The 22,145-nt window shown below is 41.7% G+C and overlaps 1 protein-coding gene across 13 annotated transcripts in view; it reads left to right on the top strand.

Moving 5' to 3' along the window:
• Positions 1 to 22,145, top strand: part of AREL1 (apoptosis resistant E3 ubiquitin protein ligase 1) — a 51,738-nt gene that overhangs the window by 1,303 nt on the left and 28,290 nt on the right. For 4 of the 13 annotated variants that reach the window (XM_055097862.2, XM_055097860.2, XM_055097861.2 and 1 more), the window contains exons 2-3: positions 19,437 to 19,724; positions 20,609 to 20,700. The gene's annotated coding sequence lies outside the window, so the exon portion shown is untranslated. Of the gene's footprint in view, positions 1 to 9,995; positions 10,103 to 12,913; positions 13,007 to 19,436; positions 19,725 to 20,608; positions 20,701 to 22,145 lie in introns of those variants that run through there. The other 9 variants (XM_008977908.6, XM_008977906.4, XM_008977907.4 and 6 more) reach the window with 4 other exon arrangements.

Raw genomic sequence — 22,145 nt, 5'->3', positions numbered from 1 at the left:
CTGTAAAATGGAGATAATCATAATAGCACTCTTTTACTGGGATGTTATCAGGACTTATGTTTATTCATAGTTAACATGCGAGGTCCCTAGAAGAGTGTAAACCAGACTACTCAGAGTGTTTTCTGTTGTTACCATTGTGTGTCTTCCAACTTGAGGATGTGTGGCAGGGTTGGAATTTTATGCCTATTTTATTTTATTTTATTTTATTTTATTTTTGAGACAGAGCCTCCCTCTGCTGCCCAGGTTGGAGTGCAGTGGCGCAATCTTGGCTCACAGCAACCTCCCCCTCCCAGGTTCAAGCAATTCTCCTGCCTCAGCCTCCCGAGTAGCTGGGACTGCAGGCATGTGTGTGCCACCATACCTTGCTAATTTTTGTATTTTTAATAGAGATGGGTTTCCCCATGTTGGCAAGGCTGGTCTCAAACTCCTGACCTCAGGTGATCTGCCCACCTCAGCCTCCCAAAGTTCTGGGATTACAGACGTGAGCCACTGTGCCAAGCCCCAATTTTTTTTTTTTTTTTGAGACGGAGTTAGTTTCGCTCTTGTTACCCAGGCTGGAGTGCAATGGCGCGATCTCGGCTCACTGCAACCTCCACCTCCCAGGTTTAAGCGATTCTCCTGCCTCAGCCTCCTGAGTAGCTGGGATTACAGGCGTGTGCAAACACGCCTGGCTGATTTTATATTTTTAGTAGAGACGGGGTTTCTCCATGTTGGTCAGGCTGGTCTTGAACTCCCGACCTCAGGTGATCCGCCCACCTTGGCCTCCCAAAGTGCTGGGATTACAGGCGTGAGCCACCGTGCCTGACACCAGCCCAATTTTATTTTAACATAGTTGCACTGGAACTTGAACGTGTTCATAAACCTCAAAACATTAAGTTTTCAGGTCCTGGGATGCTCAATCGCAGGGTGATTTCTTCTGTTGATTTGAGTGTAAACTTTTTCTGCTTTTCCTTTCTCTTTCAGGCACACATTCATTTAGATGGCTTAATAGTTTACATATCTGTGGGCACTGAATTTTTGATGTAGAAATGGTAGCTACAGATACTGTACGTGCCTCCTGCTTTACCCCATTTGTGGTCACTAGAAGTTCCTAATCTTTCTGGAGCAGCTTGTCTCTGTCAAGCTGTCATTCATGTGTAGAGCTAATAGCAACCAGTTTTTTGATGTATCTCTTGGTGATTAGACAATAAGCTTTTTATTGTCTAAAAGCTAAAATAACATGGTCAGTTATTCTTCTTAAACATTTGACTCATTAGTATTATATATAGGTTCAGAGGGAAAATTGCATATCATTAAATAGTAATTTGCATTTAAATTTAGGCACTGACAGAAAAACGCTCTTCTGGTAATGTGTACTTTGAATTTTGGAATCCATGAACAACAACAACTTAAAAAAAGGCCATTTGTAATTTCTATTGTAACCTCTATTGAGAGTGTTCTGATTTCCTTGATTGTTAATACCTAATAGGGAGCTAAATTAGTGTAGGAACACCATGGGGGATAAGAACATACTTAGAAAAATTTGTTTTTGTTGCATTGTAATTTTATTGCAATCTGAGGTTCTTATAGCGTGAAATGAAAGTGGTCAGATACTCTACAGCATTCTTTGATGGGGATGGAAAGTGGGGGATGGGAAGCTGGGAGGTAGTGTTGATTTGTGATGGATGGGAGCAGAAAGTAATTGCTTTTGGGCACATACTTGTGAGGAAAAGAAATGATTTTAGTCCTTCTCAGCAGTCAAGAGGGTTGTTTTGCATTTTTCTGCAGTCTTGAAGAGAAAAAAATCACCCAAGGCATTGGACACACAGTTTGAACACATAATTGGGCTTGGACTTCATTCCATTCACTAATTGGTCTAACTTACTAATTTAAGTTGGTATCAAATTTCTTTGTAAAATTATTCTGGATAATGAAAGACTCCTTAAAGAACATCTTGTATTTCAATGTTAGAAAGTTATAAGTAGATTCACTTTTTTGTCCATTTTCAAGTTATAGTTTTTACATTTATTTTTCTGACTTACATGATAGGACTTTTTTTCTCCCAACAAACATTAGTCGCTGTTAATTATTTTTCAATTAACTTGCCTGCCCCTAAATGTGGTAGCATGGCATACAGCATGTTCTGCTTCTGAGGTCTTGATATTGAATTGGTTTGTAAGAATACCTCAGAGATAGATTACTGCCGCTTGGTCATTCATTCAGAAAGCATTTATTGAGGGCCCATTCTGTCCTGGGCAATCTCACCACAGTCCTGTATTACAGAAAGACTTGTAAATAGATAAAGTATGGTTGGTGGCTGAATAGAGATGTGGGAGTTGAAATATTTTAGAGGAATTACTCTTCTTGTTCATCTTTCTGTAAGTGGTCCAGGTCAGAGTACTGTTGTGTAATATTTATTTAATACTATCAACATATTAGTACCATGTAATAGATCAGATTTTACGACCTTAATGGACTCTAGTATATCATTTTACCTTTTATTTATTATTTATTAGATCTTGCTATGTTGCCCAGGCTGATCTTGAACTCCTGGCCTCAAGCCATCCTCCCACCTCAGCTTCCTGAGTAGCTGGGAGAAGAGGCATGAGCCACTGTGCCTGACCGTTTTACCTTTTAAATGACTTTAGCTATTAACTAACTTGGGTTTAAATTTCAGTTCTTTTTCTTTGGTTTCTTTTTCTTTGAAGGGTTCTGAATGCTTAGCCTTCACTAATGTTCTTTCATATAGTAGTTTTCAAACTTTTGAGGTTGTTTAACCTTATTGCAGTTTGTGTGTATGTATGTGTGTGTACACACACGCATGCCTGAGCTGTTGATATGGTGTTACAGCACCATAGTGATGTTTTCCTGGTGGCTCTTTTGAAGACTGTTCTACAAGATAGGGTTTATAGAGAAAGATGGGTGCACTTAGCTATTAGAAACTAAATAGTCATGGTAGATATATGTTTTGTCATTTAGTCTAATTGAACGGTTCCATATGATTTTATGAGTTTTTGTTATCTTGAATAGTTGAGCAATTTGCATCATGTTTTTCAGAGCGAAGGCATTTATTTCAGTGCAGCTTGTTACTGTTGAGATGCTAATAGTTAACATCTGTTAATTGATTTTATATATATTGTACTTTTTGGCCAGAGATTAGATAATTTATTAATATACAACATATTTTCTGTAATGTCCCCTTGCTTTTATCCAGAGACCCAGAGCATGTTATTTTAACCCCTCTCGTGTCCGCTTTGGGAAGTTCAAATTCAAGGTACCCCCGGTATATATGGTAAACCTATTAGGAACAGAAAACAGTTAAAACTTCCCAAGTGTGATCTAGTTTTTCATGTCTTGGTAAAGAAGAAATCCCAGGTGGGCTGTGCAAACAGTTCATAGAAAGGGGTTTAAAAAGATATTTAAAAAGTTTTAGGCCGGCATTAACCTGAATTGGGGCAATGATTAGGGAGACATGATTAGAATTCTAAGGGGGAGTGAGAATGTAAAGGGGAGCACCATATGTAATTAAATTGTTTTAAATTGTGGAATAATTTTAAATTTATAAAAAAGTTGCAAAGATAGTACAGAGTATTCCTGTATACCTTTCACCGGTGTCTCCTAATGTTAACTTCTTACATAACCATGGCACATACTGTCACATCTAAGAAATTAACATTGGTACAATACTATTACTAAACTATAGACTTTATTTGGATTTCACAAGTTTCTCCACTAATTTCCTTTTTCTGTACCCAAGCTGAATCTAGAATACCACATTCCAGTTAGATCATGTGTAATTTCTTTTTTTTTTTTTTTTTTCTGAGGCGAAGGTCTCACTCTGTCGCCCAGGCTGGAGTGCAGTGGCGCCATCTCGGCTCACTGCAAGCTCCGCCTCCCGGGTTCACGCCATTCTCCCGCCTCAGCCTCCCAAGTAGCTGGGACTATAGGCGCCCGCCACCATACCCGGCTAATTTATTTATTTATTTTATTTTTTTTGAGACGAATCTCACTCTGTCGCCCAGGCTGGAGTGCAGTGGCGCGATCTCGGCTCACTGCAGCTCCGCCTCCTAGGTTCACACCTTTCTCCTGCCTCAGCCTCCCAAGTAGCTGGGACTACAGGCGCCCACCACCACACCCAGCTAATTTTTTGTATTTTTAGTAGAGATGGGGTTTCACATGTTAGCCAGGAAGGTCTCGATCTCCTGACCTTGTGATCCACCTGCCTGGGCCTCCCAAAGTGCTGGGATTACAGGTGTGAGCCACCGTGCCCGGCCATTTTTTGTATTTTTAGTAGAGATGGGATTTCACCATTTTAGCCAGGGTGGTCTCGATCTCCTGACCTCGTAATCCGCCCACCTCGGCCTCCCAAAGTGCTGGGATTACCGGTGTGATCCACTGCGCCCGGCCTCTTTTTTTTTTTAAAATGGAGTTTCGCTCTTGTCACCCAGGCTGGAGTGCAATGGCACCATTTTGGCTCACTGCCACTTCTGCCTCCTGGGTTCAAACTATTCTCCGGCCTCAGCCTCCCGAGTAGCTGGGATTACAGGCGCCTGCCACCACGCCTGGCTAATTTTTGTATTTTTAGTAGAGATGGGATTTCACCATGTTGGCCAGGCTGGTCTCGAAATTCTGACCTCAGGTGATCTGCCTGCCTCGGCCTCCCAGAGTGCTGGGATTACAGGCATGAGTCACTGTGCCTGACCAGATCGTGTATAATTTTGATAAATAAGTTGGTATTTCCAGTGAGTGCTTTTTCTGTGCTATGTATGTGGTCCAAGAATCCCCTCTGACCAGTGTTGAAGAGAGTCATTGACCCTGAGAATAAGTAATACTTCATAGGTAGTGTTTTGTATTCCTTGACCCCCAAAGCATTGTTAACTCTATGGAAGAGTTGACTTTGCTTCCAGGAGGGTGATGTGAACTTTCCTGAGAAGCTAAGAGCTGATCTTGATTAAGGTATCCATCCATACCCTCTATGCTCACCTCATAGATTTTACTACATGGAAGTATAACTACGTAATTATTTATTTGTCTGTCTTCTTTACTAAGCTTTTATGTTTCTAAAGTGTTGAGAATATTTTACTCATTCTGGAATCTTTAGGGTCCAACATATTGCTTGGCATGTGGTCGCTTCTTAATATGCATTTGAAGAAATTAATAGACCTTTCTTTGGTAAAACTGATTATTAGGTCAACAGAAATTTTGTTTTGAATAGGTAAGTGTTGAGTTTCTCCTTCAAATCCAGCTGTCTTAGGGTGCCATTTCTGTGGCTAGTTGAGTTTTTCTTCTTGGAATCTTAACTACAAAATGCTCATTTAAATAACATTGTTTTTCCTTTCAATTATATAAATAATTTATTTTCCTTAAAAATAAGCACAGAATTGAAAGTAATGGATGGTAGTAGAGGCAGAGTTAGCTTTTAAGTATACGTGTGACCATTCCAGTTCCACTCGACTGGGCTGCAGATCTGGCTGTGTGCCTGCCACTTCAGGCGCAGTTAATGGAATAATAGCTTCCTAGACTTATTGAGGGAGACGGCTTGTCAGGTTCAAAGAATTACTTTTAAAATCTTCCTGTTATAGCCAAGATTCAGTGGTCCAAGGTCACCTAAGCATAAAAGCTGCCATGAGATGGGAACATGGGGGCCTGTCCTCTGTGGCTCAGGCATAGCAGAGTCAGTTTTGTATGTAGAAAACACATCAGGATAGGAGGGAAGAGGAAACTGAAGCTAGTATTTTCTAGATTTAGGGTTAAGAATGGGACAGTGACATGGATGAGCCTGTTTTCTCTTTTGTTTTTCTCCCCATGAGGTTACAAAATGAGCAATGGTAAATTCTCACTTCTTGTTTTCCCTGTTATACTCAACATTAGCTTTGAATCCCTTTTTCCTGCTTTCTCTAAACTGTGCTGAGAATGAATGGCAAACAACTCCAGGGACAGCTGAATCTAAGCTATGCCTTTGTGTATACTATACAAAAAGAAATACGGGTCTGAAGAACTCTGGCTTGTTTTAGAGAGAATGGTGCAATAGAGAGAATCCAAATTGAATTAAGAAATGCAGAATTACTTTTGTCTTGGTTAGCTTAACCTTTATAAGCCTAAATTTTAATTTAACCAGTGAGTGATTATAGGACAACATTTTCCAGTCTCATCACAGGTTAGAGTGACTCAGTAAGGTGGGCATGATCTTATAAAAGACTCTCGTTAAAGCCAGAAGGGTAACTAGTTTATTGTCCCTGGCTTAACTTCAAGGTGCATGTTCTGGGTTGTGGAATTTAGTTGTTGTTTTAAGAACCAGTATCAGGGGTGCAGAGGTCTTATGTGGATTTGGAGAGAAATGAGGGACTAAAACCTTGGCTAAACTTAAGCATTCCGTTTACTAGATTGAAGAGAGGAAAAATCTATTAAAATATTAAAATCTTTCCAAATTCAGAAATAGACTATAACTGGGGCCAGGCATGGTGGCTCACGCCTGTAATCCCAGCACTTAGGGAGGCTGAGGTGGGCGAATCACCTGAGGTCGGGAGTTCGAGACCAGCCTGACCAACATGGAGAAACCCCGTCTCTACTAAAAATACAAAATTAGCTGGGCGTGGTGACGCATGCCTATAATCCCAGCTACTTGGGAGGCCGAGGCAGGAGAATCGCTTGAACCTGGAAGGTGGAGGTTGCGGTGAGCCGAGATGGCGCCATTGCACTCCAGCCTGGGCAACAAGAGCGAAACTCCGTCTCAAAAAAAAAAAAACAACAACAAAAGACTGTAACTTAAATAGTGCATGGTAACGTGCGGCATTGAATTTGAAAGAAACAAAGGGAATAAAACTTAATGACTATGAGATAAATGGAATGCAGGAGTTTTAAAAAGTTCTTGTTAAAAAATTTGACGAGAGGATTTTCTCTTGTGAAACATTTAGATAACCCTCTAGAAAAAAACCAGGAGAAAATCTTTGTGACCTTGAGCTAGGCAGAGTTTTAAAAAATAGAACACAAAAACCACAAACTATGAAGAAAAAATTTATGTTGGCTTTCATCAAAGTTAGAAACTTCTACTCTTTAAAAAGTGTATTTTCTGTTAAGAAAATAAAGAGGCAAACCACAGAAAATATTTGCAAAATGTTTATCTAATAAAGGACTTATATTTATGTGAAAGGAAAATAAGTCTTGGGGCCCCCAAATCACTAAGCTAAAGGGAAAAGTAAAGCTGGGAACTGCTTAGGGCAAATCTGTGTCCCATTCTATTCAGAGTCATCCCCTGCCTACCGAGATAGATGCATATCTGATTGCCTTCTTTGGAAGGGCTAATCAGAAACTCAAAATAATGCAACCATTTTTCTCACCTGGAAGCCCCCCTCCCTACTCCAAGTTGTCCCGCCTTCCTGGACTGAGCCAGTATGCATCTTGATTGATGTCTCATGTCTCCCTAAAATGTATAAAAGCAAGCTGTGCCCCAACCACCTTGGGCACATGTCGTCAGGACCTCATGAGGCCGTGTCCTGGGCGTGTGTCTTCAACCTTGGCAAAATAAACTTTCTAAATTAACTGAGACCTGTCTCAGATATTCGGGGTTCACATTTAGAAGGTATAAAGAACTCTTACAACTCAATAATAAGAAGACAAACAGCTCGATTTTTAAAAAAGAAAAGATTTGAATAGATACTTCAAAGAAACTAATACAAATAATCAATAAACACATGAAAAAAATACTCAATATTGTTAGTCCTTAGGGAAATGCAAATTAAAATCACAGTGAGATACCACTTCACACCTATTAGAATGGGTAAAATTAAGACAGTACCAAGTGTTGGTGGATGTAGAGCAACCTGCCTCTTGTGCATTGCTGGTGGAAATGCAAAGTGGTCCAGCCGCTTTGGTAAACGGTTTGGCAGTTTCTTGTAAGTTAAGTAGATACTTACCATATGACCCAGCAATCCCATTCTTAGATATTTACCCAAGAGAAATGAAATCATGTGCCTACACAGACTTGTAGCTTAATGTTCATAGCAGCTTTATCTATGATACCACCAAACTGGATGTAACCCAAATGTCCTTCATCTGGTGAATGGATAAACAGATTGCAGTATGTCCATTTAATGGAGTACTACTCTGCAGGAAAAAGGAGTGAACTACCGAAATGTGTAACAACATGTATGAATCTAAGAACCATTATGCTAAGTGAAAAAATGCTACACACGAAGGACTACATTTTGCGTGTGATACAAATGTATTTCTATGTACCTTTTGAATGTATTCACCTGGATATCCTGTAGACACTCCAAACTTAACATGTTTAATTCTCTACTCATTATCTTTTGATATGGTTTGGCTGTGTCCCCACCCAAATCTCACCTTGAATTTTAGCTCCCATAATTCCCATTGTTGTGGGAGGGATCCAGTGGGAGATAATTGAATCATGGGGTGGTTTCCCTCATACTGTTCTGATGGTAGTGAATAAGTCTCACAATATCTGTTGATTTTATAAGGGATTTCCCCTTTCGCTTGGCTCTCATTGTCTCTTGCCTGCTGCCACGTAAGACATGCCTTTTGCCTTCTGACATGGTTGTGAGGCCTCCCAGCCATGTGGAACTGTGAGTCCATTCAACCTTTTTTCTTTATAAGTTACCCAGTCTCTAGTATGTCTTTATCAGCAGTGTGAAAATGGACTAATAGAGTAAATTGGTACTGGGAGTGAGGCGGTGCTGTAAAGATACCTGAAAATATGGAAGCAACTTTGGAACTGGGTAACAGGCAGAGGTTAGAACAGTTTGGAGGGCTCAGAGGAAGACAGGAAAATGTGGGAAAGTTTGAAACTTCCTGGAGACTTGTTGAATGACTTTGAACAAAATGGTGATGATATGGACATTGAAATCCAGGCTGAGGTGGTCTCAGATGGAGATGAGGAATTTGTTGGGAACTGGAGCAAAGGTCACTCTTGTTATGCTTTAGCAAAGAGACTGGAATCATTTTGCTCCTGCCCTAGAAATCTGTGGAACTTTGAATTTGAGAGAGATGATCTGAAATTGGAACTTACATTTAAAAGGGAAGCAGAGCATAAAAGTTTGGAAAATTTGCAGCCTGACAGTGGCGATAGAAAAGAAAAACCCATTTTTTGAGGAGAAATTCAAACTGGCTACAGAAATTTGCATAAATAAAGAGGAGCCAAATCACCAAGACAATGGGGAAAATGTCTCCAGGGCATGTCAGAGGTTTTCATAGCAGCCACTCCCATCACAGACCTGGAGGCCTAGGAGGAAAAAATGGTTTTGAAGGCAGGGCCCAGGTCCCCCCTGCTGTGTGCAGTGTAGGGACTTGGTGCCCTGTGCCCCAGTTGCTCCAGCTGTGGCTGAAAGGAGCCAAGGTACAGCTTGGGCCGTCGCTTCAGAAGGTGCAAGCCCCAAGCCTTGGCAGCTTACACGTGATGTTGAGCCTGTGGGTGCACAGAAGTCAAGAACTGAGGTTTGAGAACCTCTGCCTGGATTTCAGAGTATGTATGGAAACTCCTGAATGTTCAGGCAGAAGTCTGCTATGGGGTGGGGCCCTCATGGAGAACCTCTGCTAGGGCAATGTGGGAGGGAAATGTGGGGTTGAAGCTCCCACACAGAGTCCCCACTGGGGCACTGTCTAGTGGAGCTGTGAGAAGAGGGCCACCATCTTCCAGACCCCAGAGTGGTAGATTCACTGACAGTTTGTACCATGTACCTGGAAAAGCCTCAGGCACTCAGTGCTAGCCCACGAAAGCAGCTGGGGAGGAGGCTGTACCCTGCAAAGCCACAGGGATGGAGCTGCCCCAGACCATGGGAACCCACCTCTTGCATCAGCGTGACCTGGATGTGAGACATGGAGTCAAAGGAGATCATTTTGGAGCTTTGAGATTTGACTGACCTGCTGGATTTTGGACTTGCATGGGCCCTGCAGCCCCTTTGTTTTGGCCAATTTCTCCCATTTGGAACAGGTATATTTACCCATTGCCTGTACTCCCATTGTATCTAGAAAGTAACTAACTTGATTTTGATTTTACAGGGTCATAGGCAGAAGGGACTTGCCTTGTCTCAGATGATACTTTGGATTGTGAACTTTGAGTTAAGACTTTGGAGGACTGTTGGGAAGGCATGATTGGTTTTGAAATGTAAGGACATGAGATTTGGGAGGGGCCGGGGTAGAATGATATGGTTTGGCTGTGTCCCCATCCAAATCTCATCTTGAATTATAATTCCCATAATTCTCATGTGTTATGGGAGGGATCCAGTGGGAGATAATTGAATCACGGAGGCAGTTTCCCACATACTGTTCTTGTGGTAGTGAATAAGTCTCACAAGATCTGATGATTTTATAAGGGATTTCTCTTTTCGCTTGGCTCTCATTCTCTCTTGCCTGCTGCCATGTAAGACATGCCTTTCACCTTCCACCGTGATTTGTGAGGCCTCCCCAGCCACATGGAACTGTGAGTCCATTAAACCTCTTTTTCTTTGTAAATTAACCGGTCTCTGATACGTCTTTAACAGCAGCATGAAATTGGACTAATATATCTTTTCTTTCATGTTTGCTTTGCCTCCTTAATTCTCCTTCATTTATCCAGGCTCCCAACCATAGAAAATTTGCCTTTTTCCTTGGCTTCTTCCTCTTGTTTATTCATTTGACCTCACAGATCATTGATCCTGTTGCTTCTGAGAGCATAAAGCAGGAGAGCAACCCATCCAGGGTTGGCTCCCAACTTGCACCCTAAGCCCTGGCCACCCTCAACCAATGTGACTAATGAGGGTCTATGTTGGACCCTGTCTATATTGTGGCCAGTGTATAGCTACTCCATTGGACCAGTAGCCCCTTATCTTGTGCTCATTAATGGGTCTGTCCCCCTTCAGAGTCTTTCACATTGTCCCCAGAGTTACTTCATTTAAAATGTGTGATCCTTTTTCTCTCTCGGTTAAAAAACATCTTTTTGTTGTTGTTGTTGCTTAAAGTCTAAAATGAAGTCATATTCCTTTAACATTCCTTTTTGTTTTGTTTTGTTTTGTTTTGAGAGGGACTCTCGCTCTGTCGCCCAGACTGGAGTGCAGTAGCGTGATCTCAGCTTACTGCAACCTCCGCCTCCTGGGTTCAAGCAATTCTCCTGCCTCAGCTTCCCCAGTAGCTGGAAATACAGGTGTGTGCCACCATGCCCGGCTAATTTTTTTTTGTATATTTAGTAGAGACAGGGTTTCACCATGTTAGCCAGAATGGTCTCGATCTCCTGACCTCGTGATCCACCTGCCTTGGCCTCCCAAAATGCTGGAATTACAGGTGTGAGCCACTGCGCCCGGCTAAAATTTCAAATTAAATATTTCTGAGCTTAATTCTTCCTATCCCAAGAATAATATCTTTTTCCCCTCTTCTGGAAGTTCTTTTTGATACATCAGTATTCCCAGTTAAGAGTAGAGAAAGAGTATAAACTCTGGAATCACATTGCTTGACTCCTTCACTTATAAACTAGATGGCTATAGGCAAGTTATTTTAGCTTTCTGTGCTTCTGTTTCCTAATCTATAAAATATGGATAAAGTATGCTTTCCTCATATGGTTGATGTGAGAGTTAAATGAGATAATACAGATGTAGCACTTTATACAGTGCCTGGCACATAGTAAGTTCTCAATAAAGGTCGATTCTTGTTATCATCATCCTTCAGAGAACACTGGAAAATCCATTATTTTGGATTGTTGCTGTAGTTATTTCCACATGGAATCTCTCTGGAAAACCAGTGAGTCCTTCAGGTAGATTGAAGCCATCTTCCTCACTTGCTGTGGGTTGGGCTGTTGTGGCCTGGCACAAACCACCCTCATAACCTGGCAACCCAGCAGCCTGGTCTGTGCATACAGCCTTGTCCCCCAAGGCACTCCATATCACCTGGGTGTAAAGTTTCAGTCTCAAGCAATTCTCCTTGTCCTTATTCTCCAAGTCTTGCTCCCCAAGAGCAGCGGATTCATATCTTTTCTCAGTGCATCTCCATTTTACATATGAGACAACTGAAGAGAAGTTTACAGCAAGTCCTCACTTGATGTTGATAGGTTCTTAGAAACTTCTCCTTCAAACAAAATGATGTATATTGATAACCAGTTTTACCATAGGCTAATTGATATAAACAAGAATTAAGTTCCTATGGCATATTTCTGGTCACAAAAATATCACCAAACTATTTTAAATAAAGACCAGAACATAATATACATATTAAAATAAATGAGAGCAGTATGTATAAGAAAGATTGATAAAAACAAGTTAGATAATTATAACATTTACCCAATTATTCCAGTCCACGGTTGAGGGTGGCCAGGGCTTAGGGTGCAAGTTGGGAACCAGCGCTGGATGGGACGCCATTCTGTTGCAGGGCTCTCTCGCTTGTGTGCTGTCTCTCTCTCTCTCTCTTGCTCTTGCTCTCTCTCTCTCACACACACACACACACACACACACACACCCCTCTCACTGTCACTTAGACTGGGACACTTTAGACATGCCAGTTAACTTTGAAGCGCACATCTTTGGGATGTGGGAGGAAATCCAAGTATCCAGAGAAAACCCACACAGAGAATGTGTGAACTCCACACATTGGTGCCTGCCAGGAGTCCATTTTTTTACTCCTCAAAATCATAAGAAAACAGTGTTGAATGAAACTGATGTCGTTTGAGGACCTGCTGTAACTTGTCTAAGATCATTCAGTAGTAAGATTCATGCTCTTAACCACTACATGGTAGTCATCCTAGTTTAGCCCCAGGTGGTCTTTCTAAACACCTTGGTTTTTTTTGGAGACAGAGTCTTGCTCTTCACACGGTCTGAAATGTAGTGGAGCAGTCAGGGCTCACTGCAGCCTCAGCCTCCTGGGCTCAAATGATCCTCCCACCTCAGCCTCCTGAGTAGCTGGGACCATAGGTGCATACCACCACACCCAGCTTTTTTTTTTTTTTTTTTTTTAGAGATGGGATCTCACTATGTTACCCAGATTGGTCTTGAACTCCTGGGCGCAAGCCATCCTCCCACCTCAGCCTCCCAAAGTGCTGGGATTACAGGTATGAACCACCATGCTCAGCCTGCTTACTCATTCTTAAGTAATCAGCTCTGTTGTCTCTGCTTTTCCACTTGCACATACAGTTACTTCTCCTTCCTCTGCCCTCCATACTTTGCTTATTCCTCTTTTATGGCACTTGCAACATTGCATTGTCCTTCTCCCATGGCGGACCAAGTTCACTGAGGTTAAGAAAGCACCCTGTCTTATTTATCCTTGTGACTTTAGCTTTTAGCACATAGCCCGGTATATAGCAAATGCTCAAGAAATGTGAAATGAATGAAGAATGAACGATGAAGAGGAACCTATAGATGTTGGTAGTCTGTGAATTATCGAGTGAATTAGACTGTAACCCCATTTCATGCCTCCCAGATTTGGGCATCAGGGCATGCAAGAATGTTCTAGAAGCCAGAAGATAAATGACACGTGTTCCTGCAGCAAAAGATTTTAGGCAAAGAGAAAATAAATATAGATATCTAGGATGGGGAAACATAGCAGAAAAATAATATCATTTAAAATGTGAGTATATGGTCTGAGTAAGGTAATGCACAGTAGATCAGAAGTTGAGTGAGGGTTTTGGCTCAAGTACCTCTAGTGGTAAAGGATATGTTAACTCCTTGGTGCCGGGAGCAGAGGCCCAAGCAGCCTTTCTGCTTCAAGTTCAGAATATCTATGAATATATTCAACATATCCATGTTTTATCTTTAGAAATTCATGCAGATATTACATTCTGTTTTATTATCTATGAGTTTGATTTAACATGAAATTTTTTTTTCTCCCCAGTCACTCATCCTCTAGTGAAACAGATGCTGTGGGAACATGGGTCATTTATCCTCTGGCTTCTAGCACATTCTAGCATGCCCCAGTGTCCAAATCTGGGAGTTATAGAATGAGGTACAGTCTAATACGGCAGCACAGTAGATTTCTGTGATTTGGGGGATTGCCTGCTCAAGAGTAGTATGTCATGGAACTGAGGAGAGTGAGTTCATCCTGCTGACTAATGAGGCTGTCCCTGGAAGGCTGCAGTCATTTGGAGGCACCTCATTACCAGATCGTTGGGGATCAGCTGGAGAGAGTTCACAGAAGACCCACAGGAATGATTAAGAGACTGGAGAGGCTGACTGATGAAGAAAGTATAAATGAAAACCATGTAACTTGGCTAAACCACAATAGCAGAAATAGACAACTGTATAAATATCTCAAGAGTATAAACTTGATGGAGGAGGGCAATCTTTTATGGTGGGATTTTGGGTTGGGGAGTATAAACCAAGAGTGGAATTAAGCCATAGTAAATGTAAACTGATAATCCAAAGTGTCTGATATATTCTTGGAACCTCCTTAGTTAGACCACCCTAACCTGTGCACTTTTTGAAAATTGAATAGTTTGTTTTTTTAAGTTCATGTCCCTGGACTCATGGCTGGTGCTTCTCTGTGGAGAATGCTGGAGATTGCATCTTACAAAGCAAACGTCTTTCTTTTGTGTTTTCATTTGGTGGACATCAGTAGGTGATATCAGAACTTCTGTTTGCTGCCACTAGCTCTGTATGCACCAAAATTTTGAAATGAACTTTTACATCATGTTTTTCATGGCTGTGTGTGTGTGTGTGTGTATGTGTGACAGGATCTCTCTCTCTGTTACCCAGGCTAGAGTACAGTGGTGTGGTGTGATCACAGCTCACTGTAGCCTCAAACTTCTGGGCTTAGGAGATCCTCCTGCCTTAGCTTCTGAGTAGCTAGGACAACAGGGGCATGCTACCACGCCCAGCTAATTTATTTTATTTTATTATTTTATTTTATTTTTTGAGACGAAGTCTTGCTTTGTCACCCAGGATGGAGTGCAGTGGCGCAATCTTGGCTCACTACAACTTAAGCCTCCCAGGTTCAAGTGATTCTCCTGCCTCAGTCTCCTGAGTAGCTGGGATTACAGGTGTGTGCCACCATGCCTGGCTAATTTTCGTATTTTAGTAGTGATGGGGTTTTGCCATGTTGGCCAGGCTTTTCTCAAACCCCTGACCTCAGGTGATCTGCCCACTTTGGCCTCCCAAAGTGCTGGGATTACAGGCGTGAGCCACCATACCTGACCAATTTATTTTTATTTTTTTAGAGAGGGCCCAGTCTGGTTTCAACTCCTAGGCTCAAGTGATCTTCCCAGTTCAGCCTCCTAAAGTGTTGGGAATACAGGTGTGCACTACTGCACCTGGCCTTTCACAGCTTTTTAGAATAGCACTTTAGAAGTAGAGACTGAGTTAGTAGTATGTGTTATGGTAATTTTAGCAACCCGGATACAGTATTTGGTCCCCGAGATACTAGTTTTAGGAAATATTAGCCTTGATCAAATGCAAGCATGATTGTATGAAATACATACTTTGGAAAATGACTGTAAAATTCCTAATTGGGGTATGGGAAGAATAAAGCCATCAAGTCATAGTTGAAACTAGATGTGTTTGCATAACATTGCAAGTTTTGTAATTCTTTTCCTAAGAAGAGATGGTAGAACTGGAAGAAAATGATTTTTATGCTTTCTTTGATTTAGAAAAATGTATTTGTTTATATAAGGTAGTTATGTAGCTTTAAGACTAAGACCTCTACACCTGGAATTGGTATACTTTTTCATTAAAGCATCAGATAGTAAAGTTTTGTGGGCCATATGTCTCTGCTGCAACTACTCAGCTCTGCCATTGTGCAAAAGCAGCCACAGATAATATGTAAATGAATGAACTTGGCTGTTTTCACAAAAACAGGCGGCTGTTAGGATTTGGCTTGCTGACTCTTCACCTGGATTCTCACTTCTGAAAGCATGGTCTAGGAGACCACCAGCATCAGCATTACCTGTGAACCTGTTAGAGATACAGAATGTTGAGCCCCTTCTCATACTGATTGCTCTAGAGTCTAAACCATGTTTCTCAAACTTCAGCATACATAGGACTCACCTGGGGATCTTGTGAAAGTACAGACTCTGAGATAGCAGGGCTGAACACCATACTAGCCTTGGGGAGGCAATGTTATGACCTGGTCAGTGTTCCTTGGGGAGTCCGCAATCTATTAGGAGAGACTGCTATATAAACAAATAATTTCAATACAGACTAGTAAATGCTATAACGGAGGTATCTTCAGCAGAGGAGCACCACAAAGGAGGAAGTGGTTGATTCTATCTGGTGTGGGAAGAGTCCTCAGAGAGGCCTTGGAGCAGGACCAGAGAAGGGGGAGTGCTTGAGTTGAGTTTTGAAGCTCAGTAGAGGTACTGAAGCATTGCGGTGAGCATGGTAGCTCATGGTAGGGACAGTAAAGCTTATATTACAACTAGGAGTTATTTGATTTAATAATCAAATAGCTGATCACAGGGTTGGAAACCTGCTAACATCATAGTGAATAGAAATAAAAGTTCAGGCTGGGTGTGGTGGCTCATTCCTGTAATCCTGGCACTTTGGGAAGCTGAGGCGGGCGAATCACCTGTGGTCAGGAGTTCAAGACCAGCCTGGCCAACGTGGTGAAACCCTGCCTCTACTAAAAATACAAAAACTAGCTGGGCATAGTAGTACGCACCTGTAGTCCCAGCCACTAGGGAGGCTGAGGCAAGAGAATCGCTTGAACCCAGGAGGTGGAGGTTGTAGTGAGGCAGTGAGCCAAGATCATGCCAGTGCACTCCAGCCTGGGCAACAGAACAAGACTCTATCTCAAAAAAAAAAAAAAAAAAAAAAAGAAGAAAAGAAAAGTTCAGTATAATCTGTTATCTTAATTTCTTTATACCATTTTCTTTCTTTCTTTTTTTTTTTTTCGAGACAGAGTCTCACTCTATCGCCCAGGCTGGAGTGCAGTGGCGCAATCTTGGCTCACGGCAAACTCCGCCTCCCGGGTTCACACCATTCTCCTGCCTCAGCGTCCCGAGTAGCTAGGACTACAGGCACCCGCCACCGCGCCCGGCTAATTTTTTGTATTTTTAGTAGAGACGGGATTTCACCGTGTTAGCCAGGATGGTCTTGATCTCCTGACCTCATGATCTGCCCGCTTCAGCCTCCCAAAGTGCTGGGATTACAGGCGTGAGCCACCGTGCCCAGCCTCTTTATACCATTTTCTTATTTGAAAAAAGGATAACTTGCCCATTCTCTCCCTTATTTAAGGAAAATCAGTCCCCACCAAAACTGTGTTCTCCAGAAATAGAAACTTTTTACATGTCCTTGCAACATTAAGAATTTGAAAAACACTAAAAGGTACAGGTAGAAAATAAAAATTATTTATAATTCCGTATACCAAGAGATGATCACTATTAATATTTTTATATTTTCCTTTCAGTCTTCTTTATGTAATGTTATGTTTCTAAATTTGGACTTGTGCTACATAAACAGTTTTGTTCCTGCTTTTTTATTTAACATTTTATTTGTAAGCATTTCCCTATGTTGTTTATTCCTTAAAAGTGTCATTTAAAAATTCCTTATATAGTATTCTACATAGTGATCTCTTATAGCTTACGTATATAGTTTGTTGTTTGTGGATCCTTTAAGCTGGTTCCAGTAGCCAGTTGACCCAGGTTTTGGCTCTTGTACTTGGCAAGTCTGTTGGCATTATTTATTTATTTATTTATTTATTTTGAGACTGGGTCTGGCTCTGTTGCCCAGGGTGGAGTGCAGTGGCATGATCTCGGCTCACGGCAACCTCTGCCTCCTGGGCTCAAGCCAACCCCCCACCTCAGCCTCCAAGTAACTGGGACCACAGGCGCCTGCCGCCATGTCTGGGTAATTTTTGTATTTTTTGTAGAGACGGGGTTTTGTTATGTCGCCCAGGCTGGTCTTGAACTCCTGGGCTCAAGTGATCCGCCTGCCTTGGCCTCCCAAAGTGCTGGGATTACAGGCGTGAACTACTGTGCCCGGTCATATTGCTGTATTTTAAACTAAATACATATACTTATTTATTTTTAATGATAAAAGTTTGCCAACTTAATTTCATTTACTGGTCTTCACTCATTCTGTTCTTTTAGCATTTTGTGCTTTCTTCCTTGGTTTCCCATAGTGGAGAGGCAGTAGAGTAGTCATTAAAAGCAGGGATTCTGGGTCCAGGTTGTCTGAGTTTGACTCAGCTCTATTACTCACTGTGTGTTTTCTTGGAAAAGTACTTTAACCTTTCTGTGTCCCAGTTTCCTCATCTGTAAAATAGGGATAATTGTATCGGTGTTAAAATAGGGATAATTGTATCTGTGAGTTTATATGTATGAAGCACTGAGAACAGTTCCTGCCATATGGTAAGACTGTCTCTTCATTTACTAATTAGTAGTCTCTTCTCATTTGTCTTATGGTGGCTGTTTGTGTATGCATTGCCATAAAACCCCTTTCTGCTACATTTTTGGTTCATGAATATCTTCGAGAGTTATAAACTGACTTTACTGGACTTTATTTAGTGACTTTATTTTGAAAGTTCACAGATTTTCCCCTGACTCGTAGTAGCAGATTTTACTGTTTTAAATATAAAATCAACTTTATTTAAGCATGTCTTGGAAATGCATATGTGGGCACGAAGGGAGCAGACTGCATAGGCTGATAGATTGGGCTTTAAAGCTCTTTGGAAGTTTCTCCTTTCCAGCTGAATATTGTCAGCGATTCCTTACCATGGCATATAAGGCTATCCGTAACCTGGTTCTGGCTGTGCGTTCATCTCACTTGTCTTTGTGGTTGCTCCAGACCCTGTGCTGCAACCCCATTATATTCAAACTGGGTATGTGGTTGTGCTGAAGGTTACTCTTTAAGTCTGTGGCCTAGTTTGCTTCTACTGAAGAATGGACTCACACCTGTAATCCCAGCACTTTGGGAGGCCAAGGCAGGAGGATTTCTTGAGCTTAGGAGTTCAAGACTAGCCTGAGCAACATGGCAAAACCCCGTCTCTACAAAAAACACAAATAAAAAATTAGCCAGGTGTGGTAGTGCACGCCTGTAGTCCCAGCTACTTGGGAGGCTGAGGTGGGAGGATCGCTTGAGCCCAGGAGGTCAAGGCTGCAGTGAGCTGTAATCATGCCACTGCACTCCAACCTGGGTGATGGAGAAAGACCCTGTCTCAAAAACAAAAACAAAAACAAAAAAACTGTGTCTAATTCTGAAGCTCAATGCTCTTAACCTCTACGCTGAATCATGAAAAAGAATAATGTCATAAGGATAGGGAAGTATTTGGGGACAGTGAACTGAAGGAAGCTCTGGCACTTCTCAGCTGGAGACATAGTTATAGACAGTGAGGTTGCCAGTTGACTTTTCTTATGGAGTTGGAGAGAGGCCTCAAGGAGACTGTGTGGAGTTTTAATTGAGAATGCTTGGTCAGAGTTTACCAATTTTTGGTTATTTTTAGTGTCCCAGGGTTTCCACTGCCTGTTCTACCTTCTCTTTGATTTTTTTCTGGGGAATCTTTTTCAGAAATAAAAACCTATTCCAACTAACCCTGTTTTCTTTTTTGGACAGGATCCTGGGGCGTCCTTTGGCAGTCGATTGCACCCTGCACTAGAGAGAAGTCCAGGAATGATATATTCTTGGGCTGTATTTCTCTACCCTGGAATTCATCCAGTTCATCCCAGAAACACTGACCTGGTTACTGTGACAAAGTCTGATGGATAGACCCTTTCTGTTGACCTTGTGGCGTTTTTCTTTCATGTGGAAGTTGGAAGACAAGGTGAAAGGGGCCAAAAGTTACCTGCTTTGGTGAATAGGAGTGCTCTACTTGGTTCTCAGAACATGGGCCCTCGTTTAAAGGTAAGGTAACAGACTGAGTTAAGCTTTAGTTATTGGGATGTACAACATGGATCCAGTGACCAATTCCTAAGCCTTTTCAGCAAGGGATAGCTGTTAAAGTATACAGTTGCAGTGAGAATTGACTTTGTCCCCAGCAGAGCAATTTTAAATATGAAGAAACCAGTTCTCCATTTTTGGGAAATGACTTTTTCACAACTGGTTTTCAGTGTTGGGGCTAAAATTCAGTTGCTACTGTAATTAAAAATCTTTATACTCCGAAAAAGCAGAGGATTTTAGAATATGTATGTTAATCAACTTTCTAACAGTCCCTTGAGACAGATATTTTGAAGTATTTTTCCCCTTTTGTAGGTAATGTGAGCCAAAATGCTGTAGTATTAAGCAACCAGACCAGGATCCTTCGTAAGCAAGTGATATTTCTGCACTAGAGAATTGGCATTGCATTCCACTTTTCTTTGGCGTGCTTTATTTATATATCAAAAGATTAAAAAAGAGCCATAAGAGTTTATCTTTCTAATTTTAGCCTTGCTATGAGATTCCTCACAGTAAGATTGGATAGTGTTTTCTCATACTTTGTTTTACCTGTTTTCATAAATCTTTTTTTCCCCAAATACTTCACTATCCTTATGACTTTATTCTTTTTCATGATTCACTGTAGAGGTTAAGAGCATTGAGCTTCGGAGTTAGACGTAGGCTTTTTTTTTTTTTTTTTTTAATGGAGACAGGGTCTTTCTCTGTCAACCAGGCTGGAGTGCAGTAGCACAATCATGGCTCACTGCAGCCTTGACCTCCTAGGCTCAAGCAATCTTCCCGCCTCAGCCTCCCAAGTAACTGGGACTGCAGGCGTGCACTATGACATCCTAATTTTTTCTTTGTATTTTTTGTAGAGACGGGGTTTTGCCATGTTGCTCAGGCTGATCCCAAGCTCTTGAGCTCAAGTGATCCTCCTGCCTTGGCTTCCAAAGTGCTGGGATTACAGGTATGAGCCGCCATGCCCTGCTAGGCTTTCCCAGCCAGGCTTGAATCTCAACTCTGTCACTTACCCCAGTGTGAGATGTTCAGCAACCTTAAGCCCAGCTTAAAAAAAAAAATCCATAAAACGAGAATAATAGTATTCATCTTACCAAGTTGTTGTGGTGACAGTTACTTAGGTTAACATATGTAAAGCACTGAAGGCAGTGTTTGGTCTGTGATAAGTGACTCAATAAGTGGGTAGAAAGCTGTTAATTTACTACTGTCATATTTTTCTTCTAGCTTAAAGTATCACAATATGCCATATTTATAAAGGTCAAGGACACTAAAGAGATGAACTTGAAAACACACAAAGTACTCATAACAATTTGATGAAATAGTACAGTAGAGCCTCACATACTTGTTTGTACTGCAATTAGACTTGGGAAAGTTCCAAAATAATTTCATACAGGAAAATTATGAATAGCAAAAAGTAGAGCATGCTGTAGAAACTGCTGTAGAAAAATACCATGCATGGGAATCTGCAACCCCAGTGGTGGGCATTTGATACCTGCTTGTTGAACTGAATTAAATTGGCAACTTTTAGGTTGAGGAACTTACAACGCCTGGCTCAAGTGAATATACTGTTAGAGAAATCCTTTCAAACTCTATCTACAAGGAAGATCCCATCTGGAAAATTCCTGATCCTTAGGCATTCTGGACAAAGAAAAGGACAGACATTTGATCTTATTCATATTTATTGAAGTTACTATATGCAATTATGTTGGTTTCTTTGGAGCTTTTTTTTTTTTTTTTTTTTTTTTTTTTTTGGAGACAGGGTCTTGCTCTGTTGTGCAGTTGGAGTGTAGTGCAGTGGTGCCATCAGGGCTCACTGCAGCCTCAACCTCCTGGGCTCAAGGGATCCTTCTGCCTCAGATGCCCTCCCTGCCTCCAGTAGCTTGGATATAGGTGTGTGCCAGCACACCCAGCTAATTTGTTTTCAAGTTTTAGTAGAGGTGAGGTCCCACTATATTGCCCAGACTGGTCTCAAACTCCTGAGCTCAAGTGATCTTCCCACCTCAGCCTCCCAAAGTGTTGGGGTTACAGACATGAGCCACCATGCCCAGCCTGGAGGATTTTTAAGACTACTCATTACCACTCTAAAATGAAAAAACGAGACTAAAAGAATAAAAGTGCTAGGCCAGGCATGGTGGCTCACAACTGTAATCCCAGCACTTTGGGAGGCTGAGGCAGGCGGATCACCTCAGGTTGGGAGTTTGAGATCAGCCTGACCAACATGGAGAAACCCCGTCTCTACTAAAAATACAAAATTAGCTGGGCGTGGTGGTGCATGCCTGTAATCCCAGCTACTCGGGAGGCTGAGGCAGGAGAATCGCTTGAACCCAGAGGTGGAGGTTGTGGTGAGCTGAGATCACGCCATTGCACTCCAGCCTGGGCAACAAGAGTGAAACT

Source organism: Pan paniscus, chromosome 15 (genome assembly GCF_029289425.2).
Source record: "Pan paniscus chromosome 15, NHGRI_mPanPan1-v2.0_pri, whole genome shotgun sequence".
Classification (NCBI taxonomy): domain Eukaryota; kingdom Metazoa; phylum Chordata; class Mammalia; order Primates; family Hominidae; genus Pan; species Pan paniscus.
This window is presented reverse-complemented; position numbering and strand designations above follow the sequence as displayed.